The sequence below is a fragment of the Daucus carota genome, chromosome 8 (genome assembly GCF_001625215.2).
Source record: "Daucus carota subsp. sativus chromosome 8, DH1 v3.0, whole genome shotgun sequence".
NCBI classification, from domain to species: Eukaryota; Viridiplantae; Streptophyta; class Magnoliopsida; order Apiales; family Apiaceae; genus Daucus; species Daucus carota.
In genome coordinates this window covers 33,340,361-33,360,751 of record NC_030388.2, presented here as the reverse complement: position 1 = coordinate 33,360,751, position 20,391 = coordinate 33,340,361, and the positions used below count along the sequence as shown (strand labels likewise).

The following is a 20,391-nucleotide window of genomic DNA, read 5'->3' as shown; positions in this document are numbered from 1 at the left end:
AATGGTATTGTTATTATAATATATTATTATTATTAGGTGATTTGCTCGCAAAGCTTCCCTCATCCACGGAGTAAAAGAAAAGAATTCTGACAAAGGTATAAATAGAGATGCACGGCCTACTTGACAACATACTTACCTGGATGGGGTCAATGGGTGATCATTGAGGCCCATGGCCTAGGGAAGCAACTTCCATTGCACTTTGGAAGTTCCTAAGGTCTCCCCAAGTGGTGGAGCCTACATCATAATTTGTGATAGGGGGGCTTGTGTCCGCGCAGCCCCCGCAATTATGGTCAAGCATTTGCTGTGGTTTATGATAATGTATATTGTTTAATCAACTTAACACGCTCATATTATTTTTAAAAATATTCCTACTAGATTCACATTAATATCATGATACATATGGTATTGTTAAGTTGGTTTCTCACATAGCGTCAACTCCATCATTTCACTTTTCTCGCATAGTTCGCAACTCCATATTAAGTGAAATCAAATATCTCAGCAATAACATATGGTTCGAAGATTTGGTGTTCCTCAAAAATCTTTTAAATCTTGGTAAATTGTAAGAGTTTTAACAAACTGGAATGTCTGTGTTTCAAATGAGTTGTTAAGGCTAAATTCGATGTTTTTTTTCTGTTGGCTTGCAGTAAGAACATATTTGATCAGGCAACAGATTTAATTGCATAGTAATATATTATCATTACATAATTGATCTTTATAAGCCCAAGAGCAGCAGAAAAGAAATGATCTCCATACCTGATTTGAATGGACGTACGAAACAAACTTTGAATATCAGGACCAATCGAATGCTAATTCCCAATTCAGCTTGAATGTCCCGTCTCAACTCCAAAAGTTAAAAAGGTTTGAAGAGATTATACTTTTAAAAAGTGATACCTACATTTCAGAATGAAAATCAGAAAGATTTAAATTACTGAGTGTGTACAGATTCAGCTTTAAGTTTTTCTTTGATAAAAAAAGAGACGATTGCCAGAAGAACATATTGAGGAAACTCATATCGGATGAAGATTGACCCCAAGTATTACAAATGACTTTCCCATGGATTTTTTTAATTAAAAAAATGGTATTAATTTTCTAATACTAAGATCATACACGTTTTTTTCTTTTGTAGCTTCATAAAACAGAAAGCTGATAATACCACCACGAGTTATTTTGTGTTGAGAGTTGTGGGGCTCGGCTTATAAACAAAGCCTGCCAAACATTCCAGGCATACCTTTCTCGGCCTTTTGGCTAAGATCAAGTGTAGTATCTGTTCTTATCAGTTTAATATCTGATATGTGGGCCAATGGTCCACACGATATTAAATTAAATTTTTAAGGGGGAAGGCCCGCCACAATAGCTTGCTATTGGGGTTTTCGAGAGTCGCCCAAGTGCTGCACTACTGCTCGGGCCAGGCTCCCCCACCAAAACATAGTCTCACAACCTTGCTTGTCTATTTTAGTAGAACACGTTTTTATCATCACTTAAAATATCGTAAGAAAATTTATAACAACCGGCAACATATAATATAATGATAATGTCACTCTCATAGATGGTATAGAGAAAAAGTTACCCGGAATAATTTTATTCTTAACCTAGTAATAAAGAAAGACTCTATAATGTATATTGTTTTATCAACTTAACACGCTAATTTTTTTAAATATATTCTTACTATATTCACATTAATATAACGAAAAATAAAAAAGTTAGGCTCATTTTGACAATTACCACTAAATATATACACATGGTATTGTCAAGTTGTTTTCTACAAAAATATTATTTGATGGCTAACTGAAAGAATGACAAAACTTTGTTGGTTTGTTGACTGAACATCTCTTAGAATGACACAACTTAAAGGGTTACATAAAGCATTTAACTCTCATAATAATATACAGTGGGGAACTGATCTTCGTACCTCTTTTGCGGAATAAACACCGACCAACACAGCTACCATCTCAACTTTCCCCAGTCTCAACTCCGAAAACTAGAAGCTCGATGGATAGCATATGTTTTTGAGGAGCGACGCTGCATGTAAAGAGTTTACACCGTTCCAACTTTTCTCGCGCCTGTCATCCAAGGCAAAGCAACTCCACTCACCGGGCCGGAAACTGTAAACATTTGACCAATGATGAAAGAAATTAGTTCAAACATTTAGATATTCAATGCTTTGCATTTAGGACAGATAACTGAAAATTTTTCAACAAACAGGTGTCAATAAGATGCAAATGGTATTGTTATTATAATATATTATTATTATTAAGTGATTTGCTCGCAAAGCTTCCCTCATCGACGGAGTAAAAGAAAAGAATTCTGACAAAGGTATAAATAGAGATGCACTGCCTACTTGACAACATACTTACCTGGATGGGGTCAATGGGTGATCATTGAGGCCCATGGCCTAGGGAAGCAACTTCCATTGCACTTTGGAAGTTCCTAAGGTCTACCCAAGTGGTGGACCTACATCATAATTTGTGTTAGGGGGGGCTTGCGTCCGCGCAGCCCCCGCAAATATAGTCAAGCATTTGCTGTGGTTTACGATAATGTATATTGTTTTATAAACTTAACACGCTCACATTATTTTTAAAAATATTCCTACTATATTCACATTAATATCATGATAAATAAAAAGTTGGACTCATTTTCTCACTTGCGACCAAGCATATACATATGGTATTGTTAAGTTGGTTTCATTTCACTTTACTCGCATAGTTGGCAAGTCCATATTAAGTGAAATCAAATATCTCAGTAATAACATATGGTTCGAAGATTTTTTGTTCCTGAAAAAAATCTTTTAAATCTTGGTAAATTGTAAGTGTTTTAACAAACTGGAATGTCTGTGTTTCAAATGAGTTGTTAAGGCTAAATTCGATGTTTTTTTCCTGTTGGCTTGCAGTAACAACATATTTGATCAGGCAACGGATTTAATTGCATAGTAATATATTATCATTACATAATTTATCTTTAGAAGCCCAAGAGCAGCAGCAAAGAAATGATCTCCATACCTGATTTGAATGGACGTACGAAACAAACTTTGAATATCAGGACCAATCGAATGCTAATTCCCATTTCAGCTTGAATGTCCCGTCTCAACTCCAAAAGTTAAAAAGGTTTGAAGAGATTATACTTTTAAAAAGTGATACCTACATTTCAGAATGAAAATCAGAAAGATTTAAATTACTGAGTGTGTACAGATTCAGCTTTAAGTTTTTCTTTGATTAAAAAACAGACGATTGCCAGAAGAACATATTATGGAAACTCATATTGAATGAAGATTGACCCCAAGTATTACAGATGACTTTCCCATGGATTTTTTTAATTTTAAAAATGGTATTAATTTTCTAATACTAAGATCATACACGTTTTTTTCTTTTGTACCTTCATAAAACAGAAAGCTGATAATACCACCACGAGTTATTTTGTGTTGAGAGTTGTGAGGCTCGGCTTATAAACAAAGCCTGCCAAACATTCTAGGCATACCTTTCTCGGCCTTTTGGCTAAGATCAAGTGTAGTATCTGTTCTTATCAGTTTAATATCTGATATGTGGGCCAATGGTCCACACGATATTAAATTAATTTTTTAAGGGGGAAGGCCCGCCACAATAGCTTGCTATTGGGGTTTACGAGAGTCGCCCAAGTGCTGCACTACTGCTCGGGCCAGGCTCACCCCACCAAAACATAGTCTCAACCTTGCTTGTCTATTTTAGTAGAACACGTTTTTATCATCACTTAAAATATCGTAAGAAAATTTATAACAACAGGAAACATATAATATAAAGATAATGTCAGTCTCATAGATGGTATAGAGAAAAAGTTACCCAGAATAATTTTATTCTTAACCTAGTAATAAAGAAAGACTCTATAATGTATATTGTTTTATCAACTTAACACGCTAATTTTTTTTAAATATATTCTTACTATATTCACATTAATATAACGAAAAATAAAAAGTTAGGCTCATTTTCACAATTACCCTAAATAAATACACATGGTATTGTCAAGTTGTTTTCTACAAAAATATTATTTGATGGCTAAGTGAAAGAATGACAAAACTTTGTTGGTTTGTTGACTGAACACCTCTTCGAATGACACAACTTAAAGGGTTACATAAAGCATTTAACTTGCATAATAATATACAGTGGAGAACTGATCTTCGTACCTCTTTTGCGGAAAAAGAACCGACCAACACAGCTCCCTTCTCAACTTTCCCCAGTCTCAACTCCGAAAACTAGAAGCTCGATGGAGAGCATATGTTTTTGAGGAGCGACGCTGCCTGTAAAGAGTTTACACCGTTCCAACTTTTCTCGCGCCTGTCATCCTAGGCAAAGCAACTGCACTCACCGGGCCGGAAACTGTAAACATTTGACCAATGATGAAAGAAATTAGTTCAAACATTTAGATATTCAATGCTTTGCATTTTGGACAGATAACTGAAAATTTTTCAACAAACAGGTGTCAATAAGATGCAAATGGTATTGTTATTATAATATATTATTATTATTAAGTGATTTGCTCGCAAAGCTTCCCTCATCGACGGAGTAAAAGAAAAGAATTCTGACAAAGGTATAAATAGAGATGCACTGCCTACTTGACAACATACTTACCTGGATGGGGTCAATGGGTGATCATTGAGGCCCATGGCCTAGGGAAGCAACTTCCATTGCACTTTGGAAGTTCCTAAGGTCTACCCAAGTGGTGGACCTACATCATAATTTGTGTTAGGGGGGCTTGCGTCCGCGCAGCCCCCGCAAATATAGTCAAGCATTTGCTGTGGTTTACGATAATGTATATTGTTTTATAAACTTAACACGCTCACATTATTTTTAAAAATATTCCTACTATATTCACATTAATATCAAGATAAATAAAAAGTTGGACTCATTTTCTCACTTGCGACCAAGCATATACATATGGTATTGTTAAGTTGGTTTCATTTCACTTTACTCGCATAGTTGGCAAGTCCATATTAAGTGAAATCAAATATCTCAGTAATAACATATGGTTCGAAGATTTTTTGTTCCTCAAAAAAATCTTTTAAATCTTGGTAAATTGTAAGTGTTTTAACAAACTGGAATGTCTGTGTTTCAAATGAGTTGTTAAGGCTAAATTTGATGTTTTTTTTCTGTTGGCTTGCAGTAACAACATATTTGATCAGGCAACGGATTTAATTGCATAGTAATATATTATCATTACATAATTTATCTTTAGAAGCCCAAGAGCAGCAGCAAAGAAATGATCTCCATACCTGATTTGAATGGACGTACGAAACAAGCTTTGAATATCAGGACCAATCGAATGCTAATTCCCATTTCAGCTTGAATGTCCCGTCTCAACTCCAAAAGTTAAAAAGGTTTGAAGAGATTATACTTTTAAAAAGTGATACCTACATTTCAGAATGAAAATCAGAAAGATTTAAATTACTGAGTGTGTACAGATTCAGCTTTAAGTTTTTCTTTGATAAAAATAGAGACGATTGCCAGAAGAACATATTGTGGAAACTCATATCGGATGAAGATTGACCCCAAGTATTACAAATTACTTTCCCATGGATTTTTTTAATTTAAAAAATGGTATTAATTTTCTAATACTAAGATCATACACGTTTTTTTCTTTTGTAGCTTCATAAAACAGAAAGCTGATAATACCACCACGAGTTATTTTGTGTTGAGAGTTGTGGGGCTCGGCTTATAAACAAAGCCTGCCAAACATTCTAGGCATACCTTTCTCGGCCTTTTGGCTAAGATCAAGTGTAGTATCTGTTCTTATCAGTTTAATATCTGATATGTGGGCCAATGGTCCACACGATATTAAATTAATTTTTTAAGGGGGAAGGCCCACCACAATAGCTTGCTATTGGGGTTTTCGAGAGTCGCCCAAGTGCTGCACTACTGCTCGGGCCAGGCTCACCCCACCAAAACAGTCTCACAACCTTGCTTGTCTATTTTAGTAGAACACGTTTTTATCATCACTTAAGATACCGTAAGAAAATTTATAACAACCGGCAACATATAATATAACGTATAAAGAAAAAGTTACCCAGAATAATTTTATTCTTAAGCTAGTAATAAAGAAAGACTCTATAATGTATATTGTTTTATCAACTTAACACGGTAATTTTTTTTAAATATATTCTTACTATATTCACATTAATATAACGAAAAATAAAAAAGTTAGGCTCATTTTCACAATTACCACTAAATATATACACATGGTATTGTCAAGTTGTTTTCTACAAAAATATTATTTGATGGCTAAGTGAAAGAATGACAAAACTTTGTTGGTTTGTTGACTGAACATCTCTTAGACTGACACAACTTAAAGGGTTACATAAAGCATTTAACTCTCATAATAATATACAGTGGGGAACTGATCTTCGTACCTCTTTTGCGGAAAATACACCGACCAACACAGCTCCCATCTCAACTTTCCCCAGTCTCAACTCCGAAAACTAGAAGCTCGATGGAGAGCATATGTTTTTGAGGAGCGACGCTGCATGTAAAGAGTTTACACCGTTCCAACTTTTCTCGCGCCTGTCATCCAAGGCAAAGCAACTCCACTCACCGGGCCGAAAACTGTAAACATTTGACCAATGATGAAAGAAATTAGTTCAAACATTTAGATATTCAATGCTTTGCATTTAGGACAGATAACTAAAAATTTTTCAACAAACAGGTGTCAATAAGATGCAAATGGTATTGTTATTATAATATATTATTATTATTAGGTGATTTGCTCGCAAAGCTTCCCTCATCCACGGAGTAAAAGAAAAGAATTCTGACAAAGGTATAAATAGAGATGCACGGCCTACTTGACAACATACTTACCTGGATGGGGTCAATGGGTGATCATTGAGGCCCATGGCCTAGGGAAGCAACTTCCATTGCACTTTGGAAGTTCCTAAGGTCTCCCCAAGTGGTGGAGCCTACATCATAATTTGTGATAGGGGGGCTTGTGTCCGCGCAGCCCCCGCAATTATAGTCAAGCATTTGCTGTGGTTTATGATAATGTATATTGTTTAATCAACTTAACACGCTCATATTATTTTTAAAAATATTCCTACTAGATTCACATTAATATCATGATACATATGGTATTGTTAAGTTGGTTTCTCACATAGCGTCAACTCCATCATTTCACTTTTCTCGCATAGTTCGCAACTCCATATTAAGTGAAATCAAATATCTCAGCAATAACATATGGTTCGAAGATTTGGTGTTCCTCAAAAATCTTTTAAATCTTGGTAAATTGTAAGAGTTTTAACAAACTGGAATGTCTGTGTTTCAAATGAGTTGTTAAGGCTAAATTCGATGTTTTTTTTCTGTTGGCTTGCAGTAAGAACATATTTGATCAGGCAACGGATTTAATTGCATAGTAATATATTATCATTACATAATTGATCTTTATAAGCCCAAGAGCAGCAGAAAAGAAATGATCTCCATACCTGATTTGAATGGACGTACGAAACAAACTTTGAATATCAGGACCAATCGAATGCTAATTCCCAATTCAGCTTGAATGTCCCGTCTCAACTCCAAAGTTAAAAAGGTTTGAAGAGATTATACTTTTAAAAAGTGATACCTACATTTCAGAATGAAAATCAGAAAGATTTAAATTACTGAGTGTGTACAGATTCAGCTTTAAGTTTTTCTTTGATAAAAAAGAGACGATTGCCAGAAGAACATATTGTGGAAACTCATATCGGATGAAGATTGACCCCAAGTATTACAAATGACTTTCCCATGGATTTTTTTAATTAAAAAATGGTATTAATTTTCTAATACTAAGATCATACACGTTTTTTTCTTTTGTAGCTTCATAAAACAGAAAGCTGATAATACCACCACGAGTTATTTTGTGTTGAGAGTTGTGGGGCTCGGCTTATAAACAAAGCCTGCCAAACATTCCAGGCATACCTTTCTCGGCCTTTTGGCTAAGATCAAGTGTAGTATCTGTTCTTATCAGTTTAATATCTGATATGTGGGCCAATGGTCCACACGATATTAAATTAAATTTTTAAGGGGGAAGGCCCGCCACAATAGCTTGCTATTGGGGTTTTCGAGAGTCGCCCAAGTGCTGCACTACTGCTCGGGCCAGGCTCCCCCACCAAAACATAGTCTCACAACCTTGCTTGTCTATTTTAGTAGAACACGTTTTTATCATCACTTAAAATATCGTAAGAAAATTTATAACAACCGGCAACATATAATATAATGATAATGTCACTCTCATAGATGGTATAGAGAAAAAGTTACCCAGAATAATTTTATTCTTAACCTAGTAATAAAGAAAGACTCTATAATGTATATTGTTTTATCAACTTAACACGCTAATTTTTTTAAATATATTCTTACTATATTCACATTAATATAACGAAAAATAAAAAAGTTAGGCTCATTTTGACAATTACCACTAAATATACACATGGTATTGTCAAGTTGTTTTCTACAAAAATATTATTTGATGGCTAACTGAAAGAATGACAAAACTTTGTTGGTTTGTTGACTGAACATCTCTTAGAATGACACAACTTAAAGGGTTACATAAAGCATTTAACTCTCATAATAATATACAGTGGGGAACTGATCTTCGTACCTCTTTTGCGGAATAAACACCGACCAACACAGCTCCCATCTCAACTTTCCCAGTCTCAACTCCGAAAACTAGAAGCTCGATGGATAGCATATGTTTTTGAGGAGCGACGCTGCATGTAAAGAGTTTACACCGTTCCAACTTTTCTCGCGCCTGTCATCCAAGGCAAAGCAACTCCACTCACCGGGCCGGAAACTGTAAACATTTGACCAATGATGAAAGAAATTAGTTCAAACATTTAGATATTCAATGCTTTGCATTTAGGACAGATAACTGAAAATTTTTCAACAAACAGGTGTCAATAAGATGCAAATGGTATTGTTATTATAATATATTATTATTATTAAGTGATTTGCTCGCAAAGCTTCCCTCATCGACGGAGTAAAAGAAAAGAATTCTGACAAAGGTATAAATAGAGATGCACTGCCTACTTGACAACATACTTACCTGGATGGGGTCAATGGGTGATCATTGAGGCCCATGGCCTAGGGAAGCAACTTCCATTGCACTTTGGAAGTTCCTAAGGTCTACCAAAGTGGTGGACCTACATCATAATTTGTGTTAGGGGGGGCTTGCGTCCGCGCAGCCCCCGCAAATATAGTCAAGCATTTGCTGTGGTTTACGATAATGTATATTGTTTTATAAACTTAACACGCTCACATTATTTTTAAAAATATTCCTACTATATTCACATTAATATCATGATAAATAAAAAGTTGGACTCATTTTCTCACTTGCGACCAAGCATATACATATGGTATTGTTAAGTTGGTTTCATTTCACTTTACTCGCATAGTTGGCAAGTCCATATTAAGTGAAATCAAATATCTCAGTAATAACATATGGTTCGAAGATTTTTTGTTCCTGAAAAAAATCTTTTAAATCTTGGTAAATTGTAAGTGTTTTAACAAACTGGAATGTCTGTGTTTCAAATGAGTTGTTAAGGCTAAATTCGATGTTTTTTTCCTGTTGGCTTGCAGTAACAACATATTTGATCAGGCAACGGATTTAATTGCATAGTAATATATTATCATTACATAATTTATCTTTAGAAGCCCAAGAGCAGCAGCAAAGAAATGATCTCCATACCTGATTTGAATGGACGTACGAAACAAACTTTGAATATCATGACCAATCGAATGCTAATTCCCATTTCAGCTTGAATGTCCCGTCTCAACTCCAAAAGTTAAAAAGGTTTGAAGAGATTATACTTTTAAAATGTGATACCTACATTTCAGAATGAAAATCAGAAAGATTTAAATTACTGAGTGTGTACAGATTCAGCTTTAAGTTTTTCTTTGATAAAAATAGAGACGATTGCCAGAAGAACATATTGTGGAAACTCATATCGGATGAAGATTGACCCCAAGTATTACAAATGACTTTCCCATGGATTTTTTTAATTTAAAAAATGGTATTAATTTTCTAATACTAAGATCATACACGTTTTTTTCTTTTGTAGCTTCATAAAACAGAAAGCTGATAATACCACCACGAGTTATTTTGTGTTGAGAGTTGTGGGGCTCGGCTTATAAACAAAGCCTGCCAAACATTCTAGGCATACCTTTCTCGGCCTTTTGGCTAAGATCAAGTGTAGTATCTGTTCTTATCAGTTTAATATCTGATATGTGGGCCAATGGTCCACACGATATTAAATTAATTTTTTAAGGGGGAAGGCCCGCCACAATAGCTTGCTATTGGGGTTTTCGAGAGTCGCCCAAGTGCTGCACTACTGCTCGGGCCAGGCTCACCCCACCAAAACAGTCTCACAACCTTGCTTGTCTATTTTAGTTGAACACGTTTTTATCATCACTTAAGATATCGTAAGAAAATTTATAACCGGCAACATATAATATAACGATAATGTCAGTCTCATAGATGGTATAGAGAAAAAGCTTAACCTAGTAATAAAGAAAGACTATAATGTATATTGTTTTATCAACTTAACACGCTAATTTTTTTTAAATATATTCTTACTATATTCACATTAATATAACGAAAAATAAAAAAGTTAGGCTCATTTTCACAATTACCACTAAATATATACACATGGTATTGTCAAGTTGTTTTCTACAAAAATATTATTTGATGGCTAAGTGAAAGAATGACAAAACTTTGTTGGTTTGTTGACTGAACATCTCTTAGAATGACACAACTTAAAGGGTTACATAAAGCATTTAACTCTCATAATAATATACAGTGGGGAACTGATCTTCGTACCTCTTTTGCGGAAAAAACACCGACCAACACAGCTCCCATCTCAACTTTCCCCAGTCTCAACTCCGAAAACTAGAAGCTCGATGGAGAGCATATGTTTTTGAGGAGCGACGCTGCATGTAAAGAGTTTACACCGTTCCAACTTTTCTCGCGCCTGTCATCCAAGGCAAAGCAACTCCACTCACCGGGCCGGAAACTGTAAACATTTGACCAATGATGAAAGAAATTAGTTCAAACATTTAGATATTCAATGCTTTGCATTTAGGACAGATAACTGAAAATTTTTCAACAAACAGGTGTCAATAAGATGCAAATGGTATTGTTAATATAATATATTATTATTATTAGGTGATTTGCCCGCAAAGCTTCCCTCATCCACGGAGTAAAAGAAAAGAATTCTGACAAAGGTATAAATAGAGATGCACGGCCTACTTGACAACATACTTACCTGGATGGGGTCAATGGGTGATCATTGAGGCCCATGGCCTAGGGAAGCAACTTCCATTGCACTTTGGAAGTTTCTAAGGTCTCCCCAAGTGGTGGAGCCTACATCATAATTTGTGATAGGGGGGCTTGCGTCCGCGCAGCCCCCGCAATTATAGTCAAGCATTTGCTGTGGTTTATGATAATGTATATTGTTTAATCAACTTAACACGCTCATATTATTTTTAAAAATATTCCTACTAGATTCACATTAATATCATGATAAATAAAAAGTTGGACTCATTTTCTCTCTTACGACCAAGCATATACATATGGTATTGTTAAGTTGGTTTCTCACATAGCGTTAACTCCATCATTTCACTTTTCTCGCATAGTTGGCAACTCCATATTAAGTGAAATCAAATATCTCAGTAATAACATATGGTTCGAAGATTTTTTGTTCCTCAAAAAATCTTTTAAATCCTGCTAAATTGTAAGTGTTTTAACAAACTGGAATGTCTGTGTTTCAAATGAGTTGTTAAGGCTAAATTCGATGTTTTTTTCTGTTGGCTTGCAGTAACAACATATTTGATCAGGCAACGGATTTAATTGCATAGTAATATATTATCATTACATAATTTATCTTTATAAGCCCAAGAGCAGCAGCAAAGAAATGATCTCCATACCTGATATGAATGGACGTACGAAACAAACTTTGAATATCAGGACCAATCGAATGCTAATTCCCATCTCAGCTTGAATGTCCCGTCTCAACTCCAATTGTTAAAAAGGTTTGAAGAGATTATACTTTTAAAAAGTGATACCTACATTTCAGAATGAAAATCAAAAAGATTTAAATTACTGAGTGTGTACAGATTCAGCTTTAAGTTTTTCTTTGATAAAAAAATAGACGATTGCCAGAAGAACATATTGTGGAAACTCATATTGGATGAAGATTGACCCCATGTATTACAGATGACTTTTACATAGATTTTTTTAATTTAAAAAATGGTATTAATTTTCTAATATTAAGATCATACACGTTTTTTTCTTTTGTAGCTTCATAAAACAGAAAGCGGATAATACCACCACGAGTTATTTTGTGTTGAGAGTTGTGGGGCTCGGCTTATAAACAAAACCTGCCAAACATTCTAGGCATACCTTTCTCGGCCTTTTGGCTAAGATCAAGTGTAGTATCTGTTCTTATCAGTTTAATATCTGATATGTGGGCCAATGGTCCACACGATATTAAATTAATTTTTTAAGGGGGAAGGCCCGCCACAATAGCTTGCTATTGGGGTTTTCGAGAGTCGCCCAAGTGCTGCACTACTGCTCGGGCCAGGCTCACCCCACCAAAATATAGTCTCAACCTTGCTTGTCTATTTTAGTAGAACACGTTTTTATCATCACTTAAAATATCGTAGAAAATTTATAACAACAGGCAACATATAATATAACGATAATGTCAGTCTCATAGATGGAATAGAGAAAAAGTTACCCAGAATAATTTTATTCTTAACTTAGTAATAAAGAAAGACTCTATAATGTATATTGTTTTATCAACTTAACACGCTAATTTTCTTTAAATATATTCTTACTATATTCACATTAATATAACGAAAAATAAAACAGTTAGGCTCATTTTCACCATTACCACTAAATATACACATGGTATTGTCAAGTTGTTTTCTACAAAAATATTATTTGATGGCTAAGTGAAAGAATGACAAAACTTTGTTGGTTTGTTGACTGAACATCTCTTAGAATGACACAACTTAAAGGGTTACATAAAGCATTTAACTCTCATAATAATATACAGTGGGGAACTGATCTTCGTACCTCTTTTGCGGAAAAAACACCGACCAACACAGCTCCCATCTCAACTTTCCTAGTCTCAACTCCGAAAACTAGAAGCTCGATGGAGAGCATATGTTTTTGAGAAGCGACGCTGCATGTAAAGAGTTTACACCGTTCCAACTTTTCTCGCGCCTGTCATCCAAGGCAAAGCAACTCCACTCACCGGGCCGGAAACTGTAAACATTTGACCAACGATGACAGAAATTATTTCAAACATTTACATATTCAATGCTTTGCAATTAGGACAGATAACTGAAATTTTTTCAACAAACAGGTGTCAATAAGATGCAAATGGTATTGTTATTATAATATATTATTATTATTAGGTGATTTGCTCGCAAAGCTTCCCTCATCCACGGAGTAAAACAAAAGAATTCTGACAAAGGTATAAATAGAGATGCACGGCCTACTTGACAACATACTTACCTGGATGGGATCAATGGGTGATCATTGAGGCCCATGGCCTAGGGAAGCAACTTCCATTGCACTTTGGAAGTTCCTAAGGTCTACCCAAGTGGTGGACCTACATCATAATTTGTGTTAGGGGGGCTTGCGTCCGCGCAGCCCCGCAATTATAGTCAAGCATTTGCTGTGGTTTATGATAATGTATATTGTTTTAACAACTTAACACGCTCACATTATTTTTAAAAATATTCCTACTATATTCACATTAATATCTTGATAAATAAAAAGTTGGACTCATTTTCTCTCTTACGACCAAGCATATACATATGGTATTGTTAAGTTGGTTTCTCACATAGCGTTAACTCCATCATTTCACTTTTCTCGCATAGTTGGCAACTCCATATTAAGTGAAATCAAATATCTCAGTAATAACATATGGTTCGAAGATTTTTTGTTCCTCAAAAAATCTTTTAAATCCTGCTAAATTGTAAGAGTTTTAACAAACTGGAATGTCTGTGTTTCAAATGAGTTGTTAAGGCTAAATTCGATGTTTTTTTCTGTTGGCTTGCAGTAACAACATATTTGATCAGGCAACGGATTTAATTGCATAGTAATATATTATCATTACATAATTTATCTTTATAAGCCCAAGAGCAGCAGCAAAGAAATGATCTCCATACCTGATATGAATGGACGTACGAAACAAACTTTGAATATCAGGACCAATCGAATGCTAATTCCCATCTCAGCTTGAATGTCCCGTCTCAACTCCAATTGTTAAAAAGGTTTGAAGAGATTATACTTTTAAAAAGTGATACCTACATTTCAGAATGAAAATCAAAAAGATTTAAATTACTGAGTGTGTACAGATTCAGCTTTAAGTTTTTCTTTGATAAAAAATAGACGATTGCCAGAAGAACATATTGTGGAAACTCATATTGGATGAAGATTGACCCCATGTATTACAGATGACTTTCACATAGATTTTTTTAATTTAAAAAATGGTATTAATTTTCTAATATTAAGATCATACACGTTTTTTTCTTTTGTAGCTTCATAAAACAGAAAGCGGATAATACCACCACGAGTTATTTTGTGTTGAGAGTTGTGGGGCTCGGCTTATAAACAAAACCTGCCAAACATTCTAGGCATACCTTTCTCGGCCTTTTGGCTAAGATCAAGTGTAGTATCTGTTCTTATCAGTTTAATATCTGATATGTGGGCCAATGGTCCACACGATATTAAATTAATTTTTTAAGGGGAAGGCCCGCCACAATAGCTTGCTATTGGGGTTTTCGAGAGTCGCCCAAGTGCTGCACTACTGCTCGGGCCAGGCTCACCCCACCAAAATATAGTCTCAACCTTGCTTGTCTATTTTAGTAGAACACGTTTTTATCATCACTTAAAATATCGTAGAAAATTTATAACAACAGGCAACATATAATATAACGATAATGTCAGTCTCATAGATGGAATAGAGAAAAAGTTACCCAGAATAATTTTATTCTTAACTTAGTAATAAAGAAAGACTCTATAATGTATATTGTTTTATCAACTTAACACGCTAATTTTCTTTAAATATATTCTTACTATATTCACATTAATATAACGAAAATAAAACAGTTAGGCTCATTTTCACCATTACCACTAATATACACATGGTATTGTCAAGTTGTTTTCTACAAAATATTATTTGATGGCTAAGTGAAAGAATGACAAACTTTGTTGGTTTGTTGACTGAACATCTCTTAGAATGACACAACTTAAAGGGTTACATAAAGCATTAACTCTCATAATAATATACAGTGGGAACTGATCTTCGTACCTCTTTTGCGGAAAAAACACCGACCAACACAGCTCCCATCTCAACTTTCCTAGTCTCAACTCCGAAAACTAGAAGCTGATGGAGAGCATATGTTTTTGAGAAGCGACGCTGCATGTAAAGAGTTTACACCGTTCCAACTTTTCTCGCGCCTGTCATCCAAGGCAAAGCAACTCCACTCACCGGGCCGGAAACTGTAAACATTGACCAACGATGACAGAAATTATTTCAAACATTTACATATTCAATGCTTTGCAATTAGGACAGATAACTGAAATTTTTTTCAACAAACAGGTGTCAATAGATGCAAAGGTATGTTATTATAATATATTATATTATTAGGTGATTGCTCGCAAAGCTCCCTCATCACGAGTAAAACAAAAGAATTCTGACAAAGGTATAAATAGAGATGCACGCCTACTTGACAACATACGTTACCTGGATGGATCAAGGGGGGATCAGTGAGGCCAAGGGACGAGGGAAGCAACTTCCAATTGCACGGGGAAGTGCCTAAGTCGACCCAAGTGGTGGACCTACATCATAAATTTGTGTTAGGGGGGCTGCGTCCGCGCAGCCCGCAATTATAGTCAAGCATTTGCTGTGGTTTATGATAATGTATATTGTTTTAACAACTTAACACGCTCACATTATTTTTAAAAATATTCTACTATATTCACATTAATATCATGATAAATAAAAAGTTGGACTCATTTTCTCTCTTACGACCAAGATATACATATGGTATTGTTAAGTGGTTTCTCACATAGCGTTAACTCCATCATTTCACTTTTCTCGCATAGTTGGCAACTCCATATTAAGTGAAATCAAATATCTCAGTAATAACATATGGTTCGAAGATTTTTTTTCCTCAAAAAATCTTTTAAATCCTGCTAAATTGTAAGAGTTTTAACAAACTGGAATGTCTGTGTTTCAAATGAGTTGTTAAGGCTAAATTCGATGTTTTTTTTCTGTTGGCTTGCAGTAACAACATATTTGATCAGGCAACGGATTTATTGCATAGTAATATAGTATCATTACATAATTTATCTTTATAAGCCCAAGAGCAGCACAAGAAATGATCTCCATACCTGATTGAATGGACGTACGAAACAACTTTGATATCAGGACCAATCGAATGCTATTCCCATCTCAGCTTGAATGTCCCGTCTCAACTCCAATGTTAAAAAGGTTTGAAGAGATTATACTTTTAAAAAAGTGATACCTACATTTCAGAATGAAAAGCAAAGATTTAAATTACTGAGTGTGTACAGATTCAGCTTTAAGTTTTTCTTTGATAAAAAAATAGACGATGGCCAGAAGAACATATTGTGGAAACTCATATTGGATGAAGATTGACCCCATGTATTACAAACTGATCAGTCTGGAGTTGTGGAGATCCACCCCATTTATAGCTGAAAAACCAAAACAGATAACCATGCGCAGCACTTCATTCATGTGCTGTCAACAGACAAAAGCTGTGATGGAAATTCTGGTTAAAGGGAATGTGTCGGGTTTGGTTTGGGTTTTGTTTTGTTTTGTTGTTTACTTCTTTTAATTTTTGTTTCTTTTTACTACTGTGACTGCTGCAATCGAGTCACAAGCCACATAATCTCGGCTCTTTCGCCACTCAACTTTTCCAGTCCGTCAACCGTCAAACTAGACGACATGTCATTATTCTTACTAAAGTGTGGTACAGAATGAGACCCCGGTTAAATTTGATAGAACTTTTGGGTTTGTGTGGTGTGTGTTTTTGGGTGATACACACAAAGAGCTCACGTCATTGACCAATTTGAGATTTTTCCCAAATAAAATGTGTAATAATTTTACAGGTTAATAATAACAGTACCCGAGATTACAAGGGGCTTAAATGTGCGGGGTATATATCATCTTGATTTTTGTAGCACACCACATCCTGATACGAACGGGCGGGTAAGCGCACTGACACTTCCAATCAGGATGGTCAACGAATTTTTCTGATACGGATCTGAACGCGGAAATGAGTGTGCTTCTTTTGTTTACTTGCCCTTCATTATTTTAAATTGTTATTTTATATAAAAAAAATGTATGTTACTATAAATATTGTTCATTAATATTATTAATTTATTTAATATTTTATAATTAGGTAAAAAAAATCGGAACAAAAATGAAATCGATGAATAGGTTAACCGAACGAAAAAAAGCGTGTTAGAACGATCAGTTGTACGGTTATAAGTTTATAAGATAAAAACCCGACTTGTACAAATTTTAGGTAAACGAGTTTGAACCCACCGGTTGCACACCCTACATAGAACCTCAAAAACCTAGGAGTGAACTGTATAAGGATCTAATTCTTATATATATGAAATTTGTATAAAAATTTAATAAAAAACTTTTTATAATTGCAACTTAATATGTAAATCAGATATTAGTAATTTGATGAGTAATTAGAATAAGTAATATAATATATTTTGAATTGATTTGTCTTGTGAATTTCTCTACACTTTTTTATTGTGATTTGGACAAAAAACCGTTTTCAATAATAAGAGGGCGTTCATATAAATAATTCTCTCCTTCGCCCAGCAGTTATTAACGCTTCATGTTTGGCGTTCTAAACGTCAAGTTTTAGTTGGCAATACTTGAACATCCTAAGCTATTTGGATCATGGATCAAGTGTACCTACAGCTTTTAATTGAATACACTTGATCGTATCCCGAAATGATTAGCTAATAATTTCGGATCAAGATCAAGTGTAGGTTAAATTAAACCTTGATCGGTTAATCCGAAATGGATTAGATGTTCAAATATAAGGCCTAAACTTGACGTTTAGAACTCCAATAGAAAATTAACAATCTGCTGGACGGAGGGTGGGGGGGGGGGGAGCACGAATTTAGTAAAATAGGATCAGACAGGTGGGGGGTGAAATGTATTTTTAAATTACCCTAATAATTTAGATATTACTTTATAAAACTAATTAATAAGGAGTAACATGGAATCTAAATACAAAACCATATATCTTTGAAAGGGGCAAAAGTGGAAAATGTATGAACAATGGGGAATTTTGGTCAACTGATCATTTAGGGTGTGCACAATCATTTAGGAGGATGTGCATATATCACTAACCTTCCAGCAATATCTTAGCATAGAGTGGCAGTAGGCATATAAGTAGGATTTTGAGTACCTAAGAGGAAGAAGCTGTTGGCCTCTCTCAGTAGCCTTGAAATCGAAAGCATTGGGAAGAAACGAAGTGACGAGCGCAGGGTTGAGAAGAGATCCGCGGAAGTCTAAATTTGGACAAAACCGAATATGTAGTGTGGACAGGGGGGGGGACTAAAAGAAGCACAGGAGTTGGCCAAGCAAAAGATGCCATCGCCCAAGAAGAATGTTCTGCTCAATTCATTTAAAGAGACATAATCCCAAGCAGGAAAGTTGGGAAGAATACGTAACCTTTAACCAGAATTGCTTAACAATCAAAGGCAGCAAGGCCAATCACGGCGCTCATATATATGGAAGAAAGGACTCAATCACAACAAAGCGATGTAGCAGGATACCAACGCTAAAGAGTGTTACAATTCAATCCCATGAATGTAGACATCAGGCATAAATAGCATAGAGGGAAGAGGATAAAAATGCACAAGAATGCCGATTTCTCGTTTCAGTCAGAATCACCGAAGAGACACGAGCAAAGCGCACCAAAGCAGGGATTTCCCTGGTGGAGGAGGCAAGGGGTTCCCCAGCGTCCAAGGCGGGGGCAAACCTTCACCAATAGGGGCTTTGCTGATAAACAATAAAAGGATAATTTGACCAGCAGGAAGACAGACGGGTATATGCGGAATTCTTTCATAGGAGGGAGGATCATCCACTCCACTGATTGGAGGATAGAGGAGGCATCATCACAAAGTTCAGTGATCAGCAAATTCTCTCGAAACAAATACTCCCAAGTGGACGTGGTGATCCCTTCAGGCACAAGGAATAACATCAAGGGGATGGCATTCATCTATCCGTCTTAGAGACCGACCAATAGTTAAACAGCATTCCTCCACTTCACCATGTCCCCCTGTCCTTGGTCCAACAAAGAGATTGAATTTCCAGTTTTCAAAACTTCATTCATCAGCATCCCAGATCAAATACAAAAAGCAACTTTTTTCTGCCCACCACAAGCCTCGCCAAATAGACTCCTCGTCTTCTTCTCTTCCATGCGTTCTTCAATCGTCTGCTGCGGCGTGGTTTTGTGGTTAGGTTAGGCTATGATGACTTTTGTATCTTCTTGTATATACACTATTCTGGGGGCCAACTTTAAATGGGCCGCTTCGACGAACCTAACCCAGTGGTAAATTCATACATGGGCTCTTGGCCTTATTTCCAAATAATTGAACGGTTCAAAGTTAAAGTTCCTAACGTTACTAATGTATAAGACTTCCTCCGTTCCTAAATAATAGTCACTTTGACTTTGTGCACTATTTGAGGTGCAATAAAACATATGTCTACACGTTAGTTTAAAATTGTTCTTTGTTTTGAATAAAAATATAGATGTCAGACTTTTATGCAGAAAAAGAAAAATGTTAAAAATATACAATAGAAGTATATTTTTTGTGGACCCTAAAATACGTGCATCAAAGTCAAAGCGACTATTATTAGGAACGGAGGGTAGTACGATATTTATAGTCCATAGTTTACTTTATTTTTTTTATAATTAATTTATAATTGCTTAAAAACGCGCAACGGAGTTTTTTTAATATTATATAAATTTTTTATTAATGGAATTTTGGGAGACTGTAAATTTTAAGAGATGATTTAAATAATAAGATATAAATGTCAGTCTGTGATAGGTTCTAGAAAAGACGGATTTTAGTCGAAAATAAATTGAAATATGATAATTTTAAGTTGAAAACAATAATCCGTTAATTATAAGTAATTATAAGAGAGGTCGTAGGTTTAAAAAGATTAAAAAAGAACATGTCCGTATTTTTTCTTATTATAGACAAAGAGAATGAACTACTAACTCTAGAGCCTTATTGTGATGTTTTGCGTAATAGTGTTTAGATGGCTTGTAGATGTCCGTATGTAGATTTTGCAATTAAAAAAGGAAAATACGAAAAATATAAAATTTA

General features: G+C 35.1%; 2 long non-coding RNA genes and 14 other non-coding genes across 16 annotated transcripts; 14 read left to right on the top strand and 2 right to left on the bottom strand.

Annotated features, from left to right (window-relative positions):
- The first annotated feature begins 128 nt into the window (after nt 1-128).
- On the top strand, nt 129-282 carry LOC135149023 (U1 spliceosomal RNA). Its single transcript, XR_010287086.1, has one exon. It is a non-coding gene; the product is annotated as a U1 spliceosomal RNA (small nuclear RNA).
- A 942-nt stretch (nt 283-1,224) lies between these two features.
- On the top strand, nt 1,225-1,420 carry LOC135149074 (U2 spliceosomal RNA). The gene has a single exon (XR_010287136.1). It is a non-coding gene; the product is annotated as a U2 spliceosomal RNA (small nuclear RNA).
- Nucleotides 1,421-1,927: 507 nt separating this feature from the next.
- Nucleotides 1,928-4,333, bottom strand: LOC135148396 (uncharacterized). Its single transcript, XR_010286564.1, has 3 exons — nt 4,151-4,333; nt 2,997-3,134; nt 1,928-2,102 (listed from the first exon to the last, which is right to left on the bottom strand). It is a non-coding gene; the product is annotated as an uncharacterized LOC135148396 (long non-coding RNA).
- Nucleotides 2,347-2,500, top strand: LOC135149032 (U1 spliceosomal RNA). Its single transcript, XR_010287095.1, has one exon. It is a non-coding gene; the product is annotated as a U1 spliceosomal RNA (small nuclear RNA).
- Nucleotides 3,468-3,663, top strand: LOC135149068 (U2 spliceosomal RNA). The gene has a single exon (XR_010287130.1). It is a non-coding gene; the product is annotated as a U2 spliceosomal RNA (small nuclear RNA).
- Nucleotides 4,334-4,341: 8 nt separating the features above from the next.
- LOC135148397 (uncharacterized) lies at nt 4,342-6,552 on the bottom strand. Its single transcript, XR_010286565.1, has 3 exons — nt 6,371-6,552; nt 5,237-5,374; nt 4,342-4,692 (listed from the first exon to the last, which is right to left on the bottom strand). It is a non-coding gene; the product is annotated as an uncharacterized LOC135148397 (long non-coding RNA).
- On the top strand, nt 4,588-4,740 carry LOC135149041 (U1 spliceosomal RNA). The gene has a single exon (XR_010287104.1). It is a non-coding gene; the product is annotated as a U1 spliceosomal RNA (small nuclear RNA).
- Nucleotides 5,708-5,903, top strand: LOC135149056 (U2 spliceosomal RNA). The gene has a single exon (XR_010287118.1). It is a non-coding gene; the product is annotated as a U2 spliceosomal RNA (small nuclear RNA).
- A 255-nt stretch (nt 6,553-6,807) lies between the features above and the next one.
- Nucleotides 6,808-6,961, top strand: LOC135149022 (U1 spliceosomal RNA). The gene has a single exon (XR_010287085.1). It is a non-coding gene; the product is annotated as a U1 spliceosomal RNA (small nuclear RNA).
- A 939-nt stretch (nt 6,962-7,900) lies between these two features.
- On the top strand, nt 7,901-8,096 carry LOC135149073 (U2 spliceosomal RNA). Its single transcript, XR_010287135.1, has one exon. It is a non-coding gene; the product is annotated as a U2 spliceosomal RNA (small nuclear RNA).
- A 923-nt stretch (nt 8,097-9,019) lies between these two features.
- LOC135149043 (U1 spliceosomal RNA) lies at nt 9,020-9,173 on the top strand. The gene has a single exon (XR_010287106.1). It is a non-coding gene; the product is annotated as a U1 spliceosomal RNA (small nuclear RNA).
- Nucleotides 9,174-10,140: 967 nt separating this feature from the next.
- Nucleotides 10,141-10,336, top strand: LOC135149063 (U2 spliceosomal RNA). Its single transcript, XR_010287125.1, has one exon. It is a non-coding gene; the product is annotated as a U2 spliceosomal RNA (small nuclear RNA).
- A 901-nt stretch (nt 10,337-11,237) lies between these two features.
- On the top strand, nt 11,238-11,391 carry LOC135149036 (U1 spliceosomal RNA). The gene has a single exon (XR_010287099.1). It is a non-coding gene; the product is annotated as a U1 spliceosomal RNA (small nuclear RNA).
- Nucleotides 11,392-12,377: 986 nt separating this feature from the next.
- LOC135149062 (U2 spliceosomal RNA) lies at nt 12,378-12,573 on the top strand. Its single transcript, XR_010287124.1, has one exon. It is a non-coding gene; the product is annotated as a U2 spliceosomal RNA (small nuclear RNA).
- Nucleotides 12,574-13,495: 922 nt separating this feature from the next.
- On the top strand, nt 13,496-13,648 carry LOC135149049 (U1 spliceosomal RNA). Its single transcript, XR_010287112.1, has one exon. It is a non-coding gene; the product is annotated as a U1 spliceosomal RNA (small nuclear RNA).
- Nucleotides 13,649-14,632: 984 nt separating this feature from the next.
- On the top strand, nt 14,633-14,827 carry LOC135149070 (U2 spliceosomal RNA). Its single transcript, XR_010287132.1, has one exon. It is a non-coding gene; the product is annotated as a U2 spliceosomal RNA (small nuclear RNA).
- Nucleotides 14,828-20,391: the final 5,564 nt, after the last annotated feature.